The sequence below is a fragment of the Melanotaenia boesemani genome, chromosome 15 (genome assembly GCF_017639745.1).
Source record: "Melanotaenia boesemani isolate fMelBoe1 chromosome 15, fMelBoe1.pri, whole genome shotgun sequence".
Taxonomy (NCBI): domain Eukaryota; kingdom Metazoa; phylum Chordata; class Actinopteri; order Atheriniformes; family Melanotaeniidae; genus Melanotaenia; species Melanotaenia boesemani.
This window is the reverse complement of record NC_055696.1, coordinates 5,889,564-5,902,749: the sequence shown is the minus strand read 5'-3', so window position 1 is coordinate 5,902,749 and position 13,186 is coordinate 5,889,564. Positions and strand designations below refer to the sequence as shown.

At 37.7% G+C, this 13,186-nt stretch overlaps 1 protein-coding gene across 1 annotated transcript in view; it reads left to right on the top strand.

Moving 5' to 3' along the window:
* The first annotated feature begins 776 nt into the window (after positions 1–776).
* The window catches only part of LOC121653842 (seizure protein 6-like), a 131,499-nt gene continuing 119,089 nt past the window's right edge, over positions 777–13,186 (top strand). Inside the window, exon 1 of the mRNA XM_042007540.1 lies at positions 777–829. The gene's annotated coding sequence lies outside the window, so the exon portion shown is untranslated. The remainder of the gene's footprint in view (positions 830–13,186) is intronic.

Genomic DNA, 13,186 nt, shown 5'->3' with positions numbered 1-13,186 from the left:
TTTCCATTGAGTGACAGATTAAATTCTGCTCCCGATTTTACTTATTTTGGCTCTAACACTGTTTCACAAGCCACTGGAGCAGGAAGTCATTAGCTCAACAAAGCCAAGCAAGTGTGTGTTTACGGTGCCACCCTCCCTGTTATTTAAACAGAGCAGAATGGCCCCAGAAATTTGCTGCACTGGAAGTCTAATGCTGCGTCTCCATAAACAGGGTGGCCTTGTGCAATAATACAGAATGTGTCAGCATTGCTGCTCAGATTACTAAAATCTGAGTGTGCTGTTTCCTTGTATCCCTTTCTAGCCATTTTGAATTCATATGAAATGTAATATTTTCCTGATCATATTCATGAAAACCACTTACTTCCTCCAACACGATTCAGTGGTATTATGCACAAAGATGCACACTTAAATCTACAAAGCAGATAGTGGAGAGCCAAACTGAGTCATATCTAATTCTTAGACAGAAATGTGTGCCAGTCTTGGCTTCAGCAGCTGTGTTTCCAATCATCTCCTTATTTTGACCTTGGTAGGAGGCCACCCTGCTGGGCTGTAAAATATGAGGGGGTGCAGTTAAAGGGGACAGTGTGTTTATAAAGCATAATCCTCAACTATTAGTGCTCTCAGTTTTGTGCTGGATGCCTGCTGTCAATAAAGCACTGATTGGAGGCACTGGGACTCTGCCTGCAGGGACCAGGTGAGGAGGCTGTGTTCATTTGCAATTCTGAGATGAAAAGAAGTGTGTTGCTCGGGTGCCTCTCTTTGTTTGCACATATCATTTCCACTCTAATGAACGCTGCACAGTAGTGGGCCCTTGTAACAAGACTCAAAGGTAGGCTCAAACATTGTTTACATTTTGCATAGGTCTTTGCTGGGCCTGGGGAACAATAAACCAGTTTCTTCTTCTGTGTGGGACCTACTGTAGAAGTGAATTATTTTAGCACCCAAACAATGGGAAGTCTGATTTATTTTGTTTCATGCCACTCTAAAACCCAAGAAGAGTGTAAACCTTGGAAACAAATTGCAAAAATCCTTGGTGTGGAAAAAGAAAATGTCTATCACCAGTTTCAGTGTTGGATTTGTCTCTCTATCTCCACTCCACACTATGCAGGTGGCCAAAGCCTCCTGCTGAGCACAGAGCTGTTCAGTGCTTAGTGACTGCCAAAGGAGAGTTGCTGCCCCCATCAATGGTGTGTGTGTGTGGCTGAGGGGAATGAATACTCAGGATGCACTGTATGGCAGTCCACCTCGTCTAAAGGATTTGAAAGCATAAATGGCCGCTCTTCCTTGCCTTTCTCAGTGGGAGATTACCTGTTTCACCATCGCCTTCAGCACTCGCTTCTGCAGTGATATGATTTCATTTCTGTTGTCTCTCACCTTCTCTTGCTATGATATTTTTAGTTCAGCAACCTATTTAGAAGGAGACAAGAAATACAGGAACGTCCTTGGAAGTCCAACATTAAAAGATCACATCAAATAGCCATAACATTATTTGTCTAATCTCACCAGTGACTGTGTATTTCTGCATGCCCTTTCCCTCTTTGCATCCTACTCTCAGCTGACAGTTTAATGTAAATAAACCCTGTAAATTTGACTTTGTGAAATGAAAGTTTTATGAAAAAAATATGAATACATTACTTTTATCATGCTGTCAAAATCTCTTTCACAGGTTAAAAACAGTATAGAACATGCTTTAATATAAGCAGCAATATATATGATATAAAAAAGGGAAAATATCTTTTGGTGCTTCTTAGGCTTATGTCCTCTAATTAAATCTGATCAATCAGATTTAAAACAACACCCATGCCTCTATTAGAATTTCAAATCCTGCTGAACTTTTTGGTTTACTTGCTTTCAGCTGCTCAGTGATGGGGAACAGTGATACTCAAGGGAGAAGATATATGTCATATTTCTGTTACAGAACCTAAAAAAAGCTTTATTTACAAGCTCAAATGGCCCGTGACAAAGCAACTTTATAACAGGCTTATTTTTCTCCTCCTGAATATCTTTTTCTCATTATCTCATCCCTGCTGTGAAAATGCAGCTTTGTTGTCCATAACAATTAGTAATAAAAACAGATGGGAGGGTAGAAAGGCCCACTGGACTGCATGTACTGCAGTCTGTGGTTACTAACAGGAGGGAAGTGAGGAAAGATTATGCCAGGGACCAAATTTCTATTCGTGTACTAAGGTCAGTGCCTGATAATCCCTGAATTCCGACTCATGGTCATCACATTCTGCACTCTGCATTCTGCTAGTCCCTGCTGTCTCAAAGATACTTCAAGTGACCATTTCCAATTATTTTTGACATTCATTTGGACAGCTCATCCACTGCAAGAATACTTTTATAAATGAAAAAAAGAAAACAAATGTTTCTTTTGGAAATTTGAAGACTTTAATCACAAAGAGAGTTTGAAAATGAAAGAAAATAAAAAGACATGATGGCATCACCAGACACTTAATAAATACTTCAACTACATCCCAGAATGAGTCACTGCACTGAGAAAAAAAATGTTCTGTACTTGGTGCCAGCACTTGACAGCTTGGTGGTCTTTACCACCAAACTCACAAGCACCGCAGACATAAACCAATAGATGGCAAGAATTAACTAAGCATCTAATTGCAGACGTTATAAGCATAACTTAGTGAGCAGATGGAAGTCTGTGGTGTTTTTGGAGTAACTTTATTCAAACAACAGGATACTGCACTGCATTATTTCCACAGAAACATATCACTCTTCAAAGTGGGATTTATTTAAACTCATACAGAAGCCTCACAGCCATTTGGCTCTGGACCGTTTTGTGTCATTGAGGCTTGGCACGTGCAGCGAAAATTACTCTGCTGGACTGTTTATTAGATTTGAGCAGTTGTCATAGACCATATGCATATTACTGTTGCCAGGTGATGGATATACATTAACTGAGGGTAAATTGCTCAGTATCGTTGTTTATGACTAAAATTTTAAATAATAAGCAGCTTGTTGGTGTCATTTACTAAAAGGAACCTCCAATGATTTGTTTGGCATTATGAAGTTCTGTAGGGTAAAATTAAACATGAAAAATATTTTGAATTCACATTTAGTCACTGAATCTAATATATTTTTTCGCAGACATGAATTTCAGGTAACTAAAGGTATGCGAGAAACAAAGCTCTTACTGTATGTGTGTTTAAAAACAGAATTTTTATTTCCCAGGATATCTGATGTTTGCTCTGATGTTTTCCAGGGGGTTCAAGTTTTGATCTCCACTGTGATTGAATGAAAGATATTTTCACTCTCATCTGATCCCTGAATCTTAGAAATATATATATATTTTTTTCCATTTTCAGCTTCAGCCTACTGCAATTGGGGATAACAATTTGAAACCATGGCCAACTGGAAGAACCCAAACAGTTTTTCAAGGAGGAGAGCCAATCATCATCTCACAGTTAGGTTTAATCGAGATAATCAAGTACTGAATAAAAAATCTGAAGCTGCATAAAGTGGTAAAGTAGTGCCTCAAATATATCCAGAGATTGACAGCCAGACATTGAATGAGTCAGACAGGATACTAATGTATGTCCTGTCATCCGGCCTTTCCTTTTAGCAGGATCTGTCTCGCTGCCCATGTGGGAACGAATCTGAGTGACAAGCTGCTGACATTTACAATCGCTCAAAGTTTAAGTGTGAGCAAGAATGCCTGTATCGAAATATGATCGTGCTGGACGAAACATCATTAGTGATTTTAATATGTTATGAGCCTACATGTTGTTGTTTCTGCCATGCATCCTCTTTGAACTGCTCTGGCTTCTGCTGTTAGTGGTCGGAAGGTCATCACAGATGCTATCTTTAGAAAGATATTTGTCCTTTAATATCATTGAAATTTTAAGAAACCCTGAAGACAGACAAATGTACTAAGCTTTAACTATAAGCATTAGTTTTGGACTATGAATGAAAGTACTGTCCTTGCAAAAGCAATGCTCTCTGTGACACCATACCCACCTAATCACAAGTCTTGCAATGTTGCTAGGAGACTTTATGTCCAGACAAATGGTAGACTAATAGGCTCTGAATTATTCAGCATCAGCACTGGAGGTGATGCTGTTAAGAAACGTTATATCAGCGTGGAAGGCCTATTTTCTTCCCGAGACCTTTGCAAGCATAAAAATGGGCTGCATCGCCAAGTCACCAAGTTCAGGTGAATCCATTTATGTATAATATTTCCCTCACCTTCACCCTTTGCAGTTTTCATCGGAGGGCATGCAGACAAAAGTGCTTCTGTGTTTTTTACGCTCTCTTCTCTTTTCCAGACCACTGCTCATGCTCTTCTGTTCAGTATATGCATGTAGCCTTCCCATTCCACTGGTGCAAATTAATCTCCACCACCTGTCCACCTGCAACAGACCTCCTACAATACAAGGGCATATGCATTTATTTCCGTCCCCCCTGCCAGGCAAAGTATAGGAAGACATGTAATTTAGAGCTGTCATGTCTGTTGCTTTTCTAGCTAAACAATACAGAATCTAAATGATAGGCATGCTTTCACCCACGCTTTAATAGGATGAAGATGCTCTTTCCCAAAGACTTGAGGACTGTGACAGTAAATCTTCAAATCATTTCAAACCTCTTATAAATCTTTAAGCCAGGATCTGTATTTGTATGGTGCTTCAGACTGTAATGATAACTCTTCAAACAGGTCTAACTTAGAACCAACCACTGAATAAAATTGCTTGTGAGGCAGCACTTTTTTTCTATACCTGGAACTAAAAGAAAATAGCATGCAGCATTTTTCTGAAAAATAACAGATTCCACACAACTTCAAAGCCTGGCACTGGCATTTTTAATATGTTCTGACAGTTCCAATTGAAGGTGAGAGGTACATTTGTAAGAGAGGTGCAGCCAGGTGGAATCACCATAACAAGTTAATAACAATATAAATGTGTGATTCACTGTCTCCCCTTTAGGTTAGAGATAAGCACATCCCTCAAATAGTCCAGCAACAGCATTCAGTGAACATGATTTTCAACAAACTAACACAGTTTCAATTCTATACTCCAAAGTACGAGAGTAGAGATTAGGTACACCTTATTTGTACCAGGTTGGACCACTTTTTGCCTTCAGAACTGCCTTAATTCTTTGTAGCATAGATTCAACAAGATGTTGGAAACATTCCTTTTTGCTCCATATTGACATGACAGCGACACACAGTTGATGCAGATTGTCAGATGAGGATGAGAATCTCCTGTCCCACCACATCCTAAAGGCTGTATTAGATTATGATCTGGTGTGGAGGCCGTTGGAATACAATGAACATATTGTCATGTTCAAGAAACCAGTTTGAGTTGATTTGAACTTTGTGACATGGATTGTAGCCGTCAGAAGATGGTACACTGTGATCATAAAGGGATGGACATAGTAACAATACTCAGGTAGATTGTGCCTTTTTAAATGACGCTCTATTAATGCGCTTAAAGTGGGCCAAAAAAAATCTCCCACACCATTACAGCATCATCAGCAGCTTAAATTGTTGATACAAGGCAGGGTGGATCCATGCTTTCATGTTATTTACACCAAATTCAACCCTAATATTTCCATATTGCAGTTAAAATCAAGGCTCAACAGGCCATGCAACTTTTTTCCAATCATCTGTTGTCCAATTTTGGTGAGTCTGTGTGAATTGTAGCCTCAGTTTCCTGTGACACCCGGTGTGGTCTTCTGCTGCTATATCCTATTTGCTTCAAGGTTAAACTTGTTGTGCATTCAGAGATGGTATTTTACGTACCTTGTGTTGTGACCAGTGGTTGTTTGAGTTAACGTTTCCTTTCTATCATCTCCAACAAGTCTGCCCATTTTCCTCTAACCTCTTAAACTGAGACTGACTATTTTCTCTTTTTTGTACCATTCTCTGTAAACCCTAGAGATGGTTGTGTGTGAAAATTCCAGTAGATCAGCAGTTTCTGAAATACTCTGACCAGCCCATCTGGCAACAACAAACTTGCCATGTTCAAACTTACTCTAATCCCGTTTCTTCCCATTTGTCTTGCTTAGATTGATCAAGTTGGCTAGATCATATACATGCCTAAAAGCATTCAGTTGCTTCTATATGGTTGGCTGATTAGCTATTTGTGTTAACAAGCAATAGGCGTACCTAATAAAGTGTTTGAAGGACAACAGAAGGCCTTTTGATCCAGCAATCAAATTGAGCTGTTTGTTTGTCAATGGACTTAGACATTCAAATGTTTAGTATTTTCTTTTTCTATTTTTAGAGGCGTATAAAGCCATTAAACCTGTACCAGTTAAACTAATCTGTGAAGAGTACAGAATGGGAATCAAAACTGATTAAATCAGACTAAATTTGTTTATGCTGCGTAATGTTCAGTTTTACTCACTATTAGTCAAGAGCAACTAAAAGATCAACTGATCTCAAAGTGTTACAGCCGCGTACCTGCCGGCCTAATGACCAGACGAGACTGCAGCTTGTCTTGCCGATGACTGACAGGGAAACCTCATCTGGCGCCGCCCTACCCCCACCTGGATTGGTCCACCTGCTTCCGGGATGCCAGCTGCCGACCAATAACATTGTTGGTGCGCCTATTAAGCCCCATCATCTGCTTCACTCGAGGCAGCTGTGGACAGAGGGACGCAGCTTGCCAGACTGGGAGTATTGTGAACCTGTGGTCATGGAAGTTACCCTGTGTGGGCTTGGCATTGTGAAACTGGTTAATCTGTAAAGTCATTACTTTGTAGTTTGTGTTACCTATACCCTGAGTGAGGTGAAGTCTTTGTTTGTTATTGAGCTAAAATCCGCCCATGTGCGTGTAACCAGTTTTGTTTGGGACATTTTCAGTTTATTTATAGTAGCTATTATAAACCCTTTTGGTGAGACTTTCTGTTTGGCATATTATAGTACTTGTTCCCCTTCGTCGGACACTTTTAGTTTGTTTATTGGTTTTGAGTTACCTGTTTATTGATTGTTTTAGTCGACACCGGACCTGTACCTGACCCTTTGTTTTAGAATAAATTGTATTTTCATTTGAGATCAGGTTTCTGACTCACTTTGTGTTCCGTCCTCATCATCCCTAGCAAACGAGGATGTAACACAAAGAAATACATGAAATGAGCTCTTTAACACTGCTTTGCTTGTTGGTGACAAAGGGGGGAAATCATGTGCAGGAGTCACAGAACAATACAATCTCATCAAAGTTCATTATCTTCTTGTTAATTCATTCATGTGGATATGGAAAATTACAGCATGCAGATACAGTGCACAGTTATATTACATCCCTATAGCCAAGGAAACAGTCACTCGGCTCAGTAGCTGTTGACTTGACCATTTAATTGAACCCCGTTATGTCTCAGTGTGCAAGCATGGGTAGAATGAATTATTTTCTGAAGAATAACCAATGTTGAGATGTTGTGTGAAAAAACAAAACAAACAAAAAACAACATCAAAAAACAAAAAAGCAACAACAATCATTCACAATCTTATTCTAACTTTCTGCGGGAGGCCATTGCACATGTAAGTATATTCTAAATCACTGCAGACATTTTCACAATGGTGATTTTCTCAGATGATGTTGTAGTTACAAAAACAGGATTTTATTAGATTTCAGAGCCTGGAGGCCAAGAGTTGAGAGTTAATATGCTGCTTTTCAAAGATGTGAAAAAGAACAGCTTTGTTGTGAATTCAGCTGTATTAATTTACACTTACACTTTGCTGTTTTTACACAAGATGCATTATTTCTGAAACTATAAAGCATGAGCAGAATGTTAAGCCCATTTCAACCTAGTTTAGCAGATACCCCCCAAAATGATTCATCTCCAATTTATCCAAGTGTGTTAGACCAACTTTGAAAGCTTTGACTTTAGATGATTTCAGCTTGGATGTTTGCATGCATTTGAAATAAAATGATAAGATCTCTTGTTTTTGGGTTAAGGGTTTGCAATTCTACCCTCTCTCTGCAAAATACAAAATGTAATAGCAACAAAGCTACCAGTAATTTAGGAAGATAATGGATTGGAGATCATTTTAACACCTCCACCAGTTAATGCATTGTTATGATGTTGTGCCCATTTCAATATAGCTGTGAAACTAGTGTGGAAAAGGTGCTCTGATTAACCCTGTGTTTTGAATCGTTCAAAATCCAATGTAATTGTGCATTATAAGGTTTCAGTTTTACTAAATCTCCAAACAAACACATTCTGAAGCATTGATGCAATTATCCAAAACAAATAACTTGGGAAGTGTTAGGAGTTTAAACTGTGTGGGATGAATTGAATTTTGCAGGACATTTAACAGCAAAATAGAGTGAAGGAAAAACATAATAACTAAGAAATGGCAGCTACTGAAATAAAGTTTTAAGCTGTTGCAAAAGTTGATTTTTGACAAATAAACAATAGCAATAACCATAATAATGGTTAATGTCTGTTTAAAAATGCGCTTTCATCTTTATTGGTTCAAGTTCTTATTAAGAGGCATTAAAGGAACATACACATGCATTCATTTCCATTTATCCAAAAGTCCTCCAGCCATTGCAGAACTAAAGCATATATGCCTATAATTACTACCAGACTGATCATAAAAAGACTATTTGCCATGCTTGGCTCAGTCTGCAAACGGCAGACTGGACTGGACTGTTGCTAAAGCCATGATTTAATCATGATTTTTCTCTCAACCAAAAGCACCAATATCTTTCCATCTACCAATGAGATAATATATTCTGCTTTTTTAATGAAATGTTTTTTATTAATGGTGCAATTTATTTTTATAGATTGATTAAATTTTACACTGGTGCAATCTCACCGCAACCTGATCAAACACCATGAAATAACTAAAAAGAATCATTTCAGTTAAATGAGTGTAGTGACATTTTACCTCCTGACGTTTTATGACCAGTGTACACAGTGTCACGCCTGTGAGGGGTATATAACGTAAGTTCTGACACCTGCTCATCCCTTAAGGGCTGAAGGTTGCTGCAAATCTTAAAGTGGCTGCTTCAAATCGAGCGGCTCGAGTGATGGATGGCCTCCGGCGTGATGCATAGCTGCTGCTTTCTTCTCACAGGCCTGCATGGGCTGTGTTTGGTCAAGTTACCGCCGCTTCCTGTGCTTGTCCCTGGAGCCCCAATTTGCTGTCTGGGTGTAAATATGATCCATGGTGCCACATGACTGATACTGAGTGATGGGCCTCATTGTCTAAAAGACGGAAATCAGATTGTCCTCAGTTTGTTCTAGTAGTCTTTGCACTCCTCAGCAGAGATTGGGTTCACTCTTTTTACATTTGTAGATTGAATGGCAGTATTCGTGTACTCTAGCCTTTCTTGGTATAAAAAATGAACATGCTAACAATATTAATAGTAATAACATAGAGTGCCTCTATTGTACTTCATGATGCTGACAATATCAGGGACTGTCATTGACTTTTGTTTGCATTAGTGTAGTTTCCGCATACATTTTGGGTAGAACAACAACCCTTGAACTGAGCATGATTTCACATATAAAAGTCGAGCACAACTTGACCTTTCATTGTCCAAACCATTGAACAGCCAGCCAGCACATTGTGAAAGTCAAATATGTAAATTCTCAGTTTACCATAAAGTAATTTTACAATTCTTACTGTTGCTGCTCTACACTACAGTGCATATCACACCACAACATAATGGGTCACTGAGCTTCCATAACGGAAAGAACTGCCAGGCGCTGACACAATACATTTCTCCCTGCTATAGCTACTCTAGTAAATACACACAGAGAGAAATTAAATTTGGCAGGTCACTCAACTCTCCCCCCGGGGATCTGCAACTGCAATGTTTTTTTTTTTTTTTTTTCCCCATTAAACTCAAAATAAACGGTTCACCACAAATGCTGATGTGAAGTGTTTTACAAATTTGACCATTTCCTTTTGCCTACTCAGATGTGACAGGAAAAATCTTAAAGAAATTCTCACCCACATATCAAATGATATGTAAGGGTAGCAGTGCAATTTCATCCTTGACTGCAAGTTAACAGAGACAATGAAATCCGTGCCAACTGTGCAAATTCTTTGAAGATTAACATCTGGGATGAATTTTGAAACATGATGCTCATTTTCATTTGATTTTTATCACATCACTCTGGCTGGGAGATGTAAAAAAATGAAAGGGAAAAGGCATGTAAAGGCGTCAAAGCTGAAATTTGGTCCCTCTAATTAACCGAATTTAGAGAACGTGTGTGTATACATTTTTGTGGCATTAACCCTACCTCCAACTTTGCCCAGAGCTGGTCGCAGTGTTAGAGGATAAAGCCCTTCACACATCTAGATTATTCTTGTAAGTCCGCTGCAGCTCCCTTGGCAACAGTAGAGGGAAGGACCCAGTATTTCAACACATTCAGCTCTTAATGCCGGGGTAGTGCTTTCTGAACGACTTGCATGATGAGAATGAGCCATCATTCCATCTAAAATCAGAACATTGTATTGTTTCTTTTAACAACCTTTGCTCACTCCATTTATCATTAATTAACACTGTGATTAATCAATTCTACTCCTGTGAACTGTATGGTTGTCAAGACAAAGCACAAAGGGAAGCTTTGTCATTTTGACATTTGCTGCTTTCATACCTCAACCTTTGTGCAGGAGCAGCTGGATTGTCTGCCTTAGTAAATAAGCTTCATAGACCACTAGTTTTGACTTTGCCTTTGACATCCAGTCATGTAAAGGTCAGAAATGTATTTGCCCTGCTTAAACATTAAGCAATCAAAATCTGATGAACATCAGAGACATGTTTTCACTGCCATGATTTCTGTCAAGTCTTTGCTACAGTTGTCACGATTGATAATGACATGATAATAATTTTCATCATCAACTTTTTAATTACAGATTGCTTAATTAAATTTTATTTCTCCCTGCTTTTAGAATGACTTTTACAGTATTGTATGGCTCTAACAGGACCTTTGTAAATTGAAATCAATAGCTCTAGTTATACCACTTGGTTTGAAACATGTAAAAACAATAAACAACTTAAAAAAACAAAGGTATGACTCCCTCAGTCTTACCAATCTGTATCTTTTGATCTGCATAACTTTATTGAAAGATATCATCAAGTTAGTGTACACTAACATAAGAGTTTCCACAGTTTTTTTCTTTTTTGGGTTTTTTTTAGGACATTTTTACTTTTGTACACTATGTATGCTTTTCTAAAAAAGGAAGTCCTATCTATACTCCATTGGGTGAAAGTGAGTTGTAAGACCCACTGGTAGTGAAACTGTTTTCTTCTTGTACATAATTCATTTTTCATATCTGCAGTGATTCCACCTGCCTTCAATCTCCCTCAGTGTCCAAAGCTCTTCATTCATATAAATGAAACTGACTGATACACATCTTCATTCTTGACGTGGTGATTACAAGTGGCTGCATGCAAAAAATTATAACTGAGTGATCTTATTATTTAGTTTATCGGGTGATAATGATATTTAATGCTTTGCAACTTTGCAACAAAGTAAGAACTCCAGTGTAGGTTCAGCATAAGGACTGTGCACATAGAAAGAGCTGAGAATAAATTAAAATAACTGTTATTTTCTAACAATTTCCTCTAATCTCGAAGATAAGTGCAGATGCCCAAAGCAAGTGATATGCAATGCATTTAAATGATTTCCCAAATGTTTCTGAAGCATTTTTTATTCAATTTGCATTCTAATTTTTGTTTTCTTTCTTTTTGCCTAAGAAACATAGATCAAGCACACTTAAATTTAATAATTTAATTAAAATAATAATAATAAAAAAGATTGTTCACAGTATGACTGTATTGTCAAAATAAGGGAAACAAACTTTTTTGAGCTGTGCTTCCATTACTTGAATGCTTCATACATGAAAAGGTTGCTCAGACACTCAGTTTTTGTGTTAACAGTGAAGGGTGTCATGCTGTTCCACCAAAAATTACATTCTGGCAGGTGTAACAGTTTGCTCTGAGAGCACCTATGTGGTTTTATAGTGCACCTATTTGGCTATTACACAGGTGCCATTCATATAAGTAACAACACTGGCTTCCTCTTAGGTTCTCTGCTGAGTCTCAAACTCAGCTTTCTGTCATGTTACCATGACAGAAAGCTCATCAAGTTAATCCAAAAGCTATAGTAACTCAAACAGCCGTAGAATTGTTTTGCTACAGACATGAACTTTTTCTAGTTATTTTGCATGAATTCTGTTATTTTACTCTCTGTAAAAAGCAACCATAAATTAAATTGGCATGGTGAAATACTGAGTCATTCATATTGTATGTATTATCAATGTATTATATATTAAAACAAAAAAGCTAGTCAATTTAAAAATGGAAGATTATTTGATTTCCTGGGCTGGCAAGGGACTTGTCCTCATCTTTTATCCCTCAACAAATAAAGAGAAAACCCAACGCTTCTAACCCCATATTGCATCAGCTTCATCACAATACAGAGGTATCCAGATTATTCTGCAAGGAACAGGCTTCGGAAACAGTTATTTATTTATTTTTACCTAGCATTTTACTAATGTAGTTATCAACAATTGCTGTACAGAGATTAATTATTAGAAAATAATAATAATAATTGATAACTGATTATTAAAACTAAAGTCGTTTTCTCATAAAAACAAAAGCAAGTCAGTAAAAAAGTAAAACTAAATCAAAATAGAAATAAAAAGATTATAAAAAGTAAAGAAGATTTAGTAAAAACAGCCATTCATATGCATTGTATGGTTTGAATCACCGCTGTGAAGACTTATACTTCAGTGATAACAAGAAACTTTGCTTTGAGCCAAAACATGTTTTATCAGTATTTCTTCATCATTCTTATCTGTGTAACTCCACACTGTCATTACGGTTAGTTGTTTTATTACTTTTACATCCTCTTAATAAAATATAGACGAATGATATCACCCATGTAAGCAGGTGGAGAGATGATCCTGTATGAATGCTGCATTATGATCAAGAACATGGTGGAGTTGATGTAGAACAACATATTAGTACATTACATGCTGCATATATTGTACTTGAGCATCTGGTGGTACTAGGGTGTGTGTATGTGTGTGTGTGTGTGTGAGGGGGGCAGTTTGAATGATACATTTACTCCATATAATCGTTCTCTATATACAGCACACCCATTGTAGTGGCATAAGCATACAAGTATTCATGTTTAACAATAACAAATCAATAAGGATTATACATAATAAAATTATAGCTACTTCTAAATCATGGTGAGAAAGTGT